The sequence below is a fragment of the Pundamilia nyererei genome, unplaced genomic scaffold (assembly GCF_000239375.1).
Source record: "Pundamilia nyererei isolate P.nyererei 1_Seehausen unplaced genomic scaffold, PunNye1.0 scaffold00003, whole genome shotgun sequence".
NCBI lineage: Eukaryota > Metazoa > Chordata > Actinopteri > Cichliformes > Cichlidae > Pundamilia > Pundamilia nyererei.
Genome location: NW_005187404.1, coordinates 2,223,319 through 2,229,343, shown reverse-complemented (window position 1 = coordinate 2,229,343; position 6,025 = coordinate 2,223,319).

The following is a 6,025-nucleotide window of genomic DNA, read 5'->3' as shown; positions in this document are numbered from 1 at the left end:
ACACACACACACACACACACACACACACACACACACACACACACACACAGCATAATGGCCTCTACCTTTTAAAGTGCAACTCAGAGCTTATCCAGCAGTAGCTCCCACCTATATGTAATCTTATTTTACACCTCCTGATCCGAGATTTAGCAGAATCAATGGACAGAGATGGTGTTTGTGTGACTCCTGTACTGCCAGTAACAATGTATGGATCAATTACACTTAAATCCACAGAGCAAGGAGAACCAGTTTTGTGCTAGATGCCATTTATTATTCAGGAGTGCAGAACAACAGTAGTGGTGCTGTACTTTGTGGAGTCCACGTAGAATGCAAATGTGCTATGCGTGTATGATCCTGCATGGAGGTGACTCAAAGATTGATGGATTACAGCACATTAGAGCGGCAGAAAAGCTGCAGTGCGTATAGTGAGCCAAACAAGTTAAGCATTAGTCAGTCTATTCATTTCTGCAGGATTGTTTCAAGTATTAGGTGCAAGTCTTTGGGTATCCTGTCCTTACCTTGAGACATGCATCTGAGTCTCTCTGTTACACACACGCAGAGAAGATCTGAAAACTGGCAGCATGCCACCCTGTTTCAGCAGCCTTCTAAAACAAATGGATTCAAAAACCTTTGGATGGGGTGTCCAAGCCGCTTTGTTACTTCACAGCTTTCTCTGTCTCTGCAACATGCTTGTTATCGCAATATCAGAGCTGCATGTTGCTGCCGCCCTGACATGCTGCGACATCATTTTCATTTCTGTGATTCCCTACTCATGGTCTCCCTCTCTCTCTCTCTCTCTCTCTCAAATAGGCGCACATTAAGGGAGATCCATCCCTTTGCTACAGTGCTGCAGTGCTGAGAAACAGTATCAGAAAAAAGGAAATGTCTAGCAACCTCCCCACACACACACACACACACACACAAAGTGCTGTGGAAGGGCATCCAAAATTCTTTTTCCATTTCCACTGCTTCATTCAAAAAGCCCCTCTTATTCTTCAGTTTCCCGCATTATGATGACTAATATTAACTTACAGTATATTATTAAGTGCAGAAACAACCCTCTGTTTTATTAAAGGGGAAAAAAGCGGGACATTTCATTTGGATCCACTAATCATTCAACCCCAATCCCATCATTACCACTATTTCCTTTAACTGTTCCAGGAAGTGAGGTGTCAGCACATTTCAGATAGCAAGGGTCACCCTGAAGCCTGTCTGTTGGGGAGCAGAATAATTCTCTTTGCTAAAGGTACCATATGTAGGGCGTTTATTAGCTAGGGAACTGAGGAAAATATGGTCCTGGTGGAATAATTAAGAAATGGATCACTACTGTTAAGTTCTTCACAAATATCCAACCTTTCTATATATCCCATCGCCAACTCCTCCCCTTCTTCTTCTCTCTCGGCTGCTGCTTTTTAAAGCTTCGAACACCTTCAGAGAGGATAATGAGCTCTGTCAGAAAGAGACTGCTTCTTTTTCCCCCCTCTTCCCAAAGTAAGCTTTTGCCTTTTTTCCCCCCGCAACTTCATTATAATCAACAGTGGAGTGTTCCATATTCCTGCTGCTGAGCAGAACATGCCCTCAGAGACAGTCAATATTGCAGCTTATAACCTGTAACTCTGAGTTCAACCCCCCCGAAGAAGAAAGTTTTCCCTTTGAAGAGTCTCATCACTATGGTAATCAGCTGATCAGAGGATGCTATGCCAACTCCTTGTGATGCAAATATTTGTTTTACATGCAAAACTGCCAGATTAAAACCCTTTCTCTAATTCGCACTTGAGTTTTAGGCTAACAATCTGGCTCTTGTCACTGATGTAATTTTGCTGAGGGAATTACACTCACTGGATAAAGAACCCAGCAGTCAGTCAGACCACCATCTGTAATGTCCGTATATTTAAGAAATTATACTGATTTGAATTCATAAGGAAATTCCTCCACTTAGACAAGATAACACAGCTGTTCTGAAACAGGACTTCTGCTCTATCAAATGGCACTCGAGATCCCATAACTCCGCCGTAACGACGCTGGCATCGTTCTTGTATATTTACTATGGGTTTAAAAAAACTGCAGAAAGTAGACTGTATAAACCACGCATGGCTGTCACACAGTTAAGAGGCTGTTTAACTAGCCAAGGCTTGGGCTAAAATTGCCACCCTCCATGAAGCCAATGATGCAAATGAAATAAAATTTAATTTAGCCTTGTCATTTCATGGATAAGCTTTGCGAGTGGTTACAGAGAGCAAAGGAAGGTCAATTCTTTTTCAGTGCAATGCTCAGGGTGTTCATTAATTGCTTGCTGTGGCTTTGTGGACCACTTGAAGCAAATGCCAGCCTTACATTGGCATAAAACTGTGGCGCTAACCTTCATATTCACAGAAAGCTCTCTGGAGACCTGCGCGTTGTTTATCCACCCCCCAACCCCCACCAAGCACAGGCCCTTTATCGTCACTGTCAGGGTAAAGCACATTATTTCAAACCCATGCAGGAGCTGCTCTAGGCGGTACTGTGTTCCTCACCACAAAATAATAGAAAGAAAAGTTCAAGAGGAGTTTGACAGATCTGGCAAGAAGGGACCATGTCAAATCTATTGAAGGCCGTTCCAGGGGTTTGGATCTGTCATTGTCACAACTAATATTATGCAGTCCTTCTGTCCTTGGCTTGTGGGTTTTCTCTGTGCAAAAACATGCAGCATTTGCATTGGCATTCAGCTAATTGATAACGATGACAGAGAATTTTAGCTATGAAACTACGAACTGAGAAAAACAAAATGACGGGCAGGTATTGTGTGGTTGCTTATGTGTAAATATGCTTGAAACTTTTCTGTCTCTGTAACTTGTGACAGAAAGGAAACGAGCCTGAGTGGGATTTTTGTGATTAAAAATGGCCAGAAAATACCATATTTCATTTGTAAGTATAGTCAGCTGATTTTAGTAAGTGTGTTCTCCAAGTGCAAAACTAATTTACATTTGCTTTAGTCTTCTCCTTTTTAAAAACACGAATTAAAAACACATTTTCCTGGTCAGCTTTTAGATCTTTGCCTTTTCTGTAATTGTCCATTTTGAGTGTCCATTCTGGATTCCATGGATGGTTGTGGGCCTCCAGGCAACCCTCTGGGCACATGCCCCAGGACCTGCAGGTAGAAGACAAATGTCACAGAGGCACAGAGAGCTCATGGTAATTTCTGCTCATTAATCTTTAAAAACATGGTCTTTGTACATCTTAATTACAGAATTGAGTAAAAACCAGCTGGAGCTCGGCTGAAATCCTTTTCAAAATCTGGGTGTGAAATTCTGTTATATTCCAAATTAGGCTACACACAGTTTAGTTAGGAATTGGTTGCATTCACCTGTCAGCCACAGCTGACAAATGTAAATAACTAATAATACTGATAATCTCTTTACAATATTAAATGATCAGTCCTGTAATGGAACCCAATCTGAAACATATTGAATTGATACAGCAAAATCTTCATAATCTAACTAGTAGCTGAAAGAGATTCACTGCACTTCTCAACTAATTTGCAGTCAGTTCTCTTCCACATATAATTTTGATGCTGTATGATAGGTTTAGATAAATACTTGTGCTGATTAAACACAGTCATGTGCATGTTAGATGTGGTCATACACACACTGATACACAGCAAAATGGGACATTACGCTCTTTTGCTTTCACCGCACTGACGCATGCAACACTGCATTAGCTGGCTGCCCCATAGATTAGAAGAAATAACTAACAGTAAAACAGTATCAACACTCCCGCCAGCTGCTTCATGCTCCACCCGGGGACATCATATTCCATCAATCTTTCAACCATTTATTGACGGAACGTCCACATAAATTTGTCTGACAGGTTTGGAGCACTATGAAATATTAATTTTAGATTCTCTGCTCTGGGCCTCTGGCAACAAAAAGCAAAGGTTCATACATTAACTAGTAGATAAAGTTGATGAAATAGCTAACAATAGACAATGGACTGATGGCACTGCTCATATTCCATATATGCACACAGTCTAGCACAGGGACTAATTACAAGAACGTCACATTGTAATACGGGCAAAGGGGTGACCTAGTTATTTGAGAGACTGAATTATACAGTCATACATTCAATCCCCACAAAAGCAAATGTGCATTCACACTGCTGAAAGGTTCTTGATAAAGACACTGAATCCCTACCAGCACACTTATTGTATTACTTTAGCTAAAATCCCTCAAAAGGCTAGATATCTTTACTTCCCTGTATTCTCTAATTCAATGAACATGTCTTCATGAGTCATGCAATTTAGGTGTGAGCATGTATCTCGCACAGTTTGAACAACTTACACTGATGTTAGATTAATGCAAACTGAAAGCAGCTAACTGTGACCCTTGCATGGACAATTGAAAAGAACAGAAATGTACATTTCCACACTTTGCTTTCTTCAGAGCAGCAGCCTTGTAGCCGCACTTGCATCAAGGTTACTCAATGGTTTGATGCTTCCTATTTAAAATCTGTCACAAAGTAAATAAATTGTGCAATCAATCCATGCAGCAAGTGTAGGGAAAAAATGCAGTTGAGTACAATAATAGTAGTGGATATGAGGGCTGATGGTGTTCCATAAATCAAATCTGTACAGCCAAGCTTTGCATGCATGTGGCTGTCGTGTTGCTGCAGTCCTGCCTCACAGCCACTGCGAGAACATCATATTGCAGGATATTACATAAATACTCGGTTTATTGTTTTCTTTATCATCCTTTACAGAGTCTGGAGGAAGTCAAAAAGAGTGAGGCTGTGGGGGTTGAAAAATAGATAACTGTCTGGTACAGACGGAAATTCAAATTCAACAGATTCAGGGAGATGGTGAGTAGAGTGAGGAGAATTGAATGACAGAGCACAGATCCCAAAGCAATCCTTTATTCATCAGTGGGGTCAGGAATGTGTGTCAGGAAGATGGTTTGAGGCAACTACAGTGAAATGCAAGAATGAGAGAATAAGCAGTCCTTAGAATGATATGAGACTTTATTAATAGTAGATATTGGGAAAGAAAAAAATTTGGGATAATTTCCGCTCTTGTAGCTTGCGCTTCTGCTTCTAATGCTTTAATTCCATTATGATACAGAGACAAGATAAGCAAGCTGTCGAAGTTAAAGACCAGCAACTCTGAAATCAATGCAGCCATCCACAAAGCTGCCCAAAGCTGTGATTTAGTCATTTTAAAAGGACATCAGCATTATTTAGCAGGCTAGAGTAATTTTTTTTTCAAGCTGAAATGAAAAAATTAACAAGCGTTAAAGCACAGAAAGAAAGTAAGTCGAATATAATAAGTTTGTAGGTTGTTTACGTTCTCAAATTGGAATTGTGTGCTTGTGAGATAAACAGTTTTTTCCTTCTTATGAATATTCGTTGTTAATGTTCGTCTGTGGTAAATAAAAGCAACATATTTAACTTTTTCACCCCCGCACAGCCGTGCACTGAGGGAGGTCTTCTTATTATCTTATTTTAATAATTTCCATCTGGCTAATGAGGGCTTATTTTCATTGTGCCTGGAGGCTCACTTGTTTGTATTGTTGTATTTCATCACTTGGTTAAATGTTAATTGAGTTTTTTTTCATAGCATTTGTGCTGAGTTAATGTCTCACTCAAAGGATTTCTCCCAAATTAGCTTTAAGGGTCTCTGCAGGTGTTGCAATTCCACTCGCAGTGCTAGGTTCTGTGTATAATCGTTTGTTGTTAAAACATGTTTCTTCTGTTAATGAGCCGTCTGTTAGGTTTGAAAGAGTGACCGACCGACTATTCTGTAAGTTCAGGCCCTTGTGTTGACCAAGCATGGCATCCCATGTCTACTCACTGCAATCAGGGATTTTAAACCTTGTAATGTTGGAATTGCTGCTCCCTATTATGTCATTGGTGAATAGAGCAAGTCATGGATTTCATCTTTTCTTCTTTCTTGTGGCATTATCTGTCCAAACAATTTCAGCAAATACAAAACCACAAAGACACATCTGAGTTGTGTAAACTCCTGACTTTTAATGTGCAGGCTTAAGAATGTAGT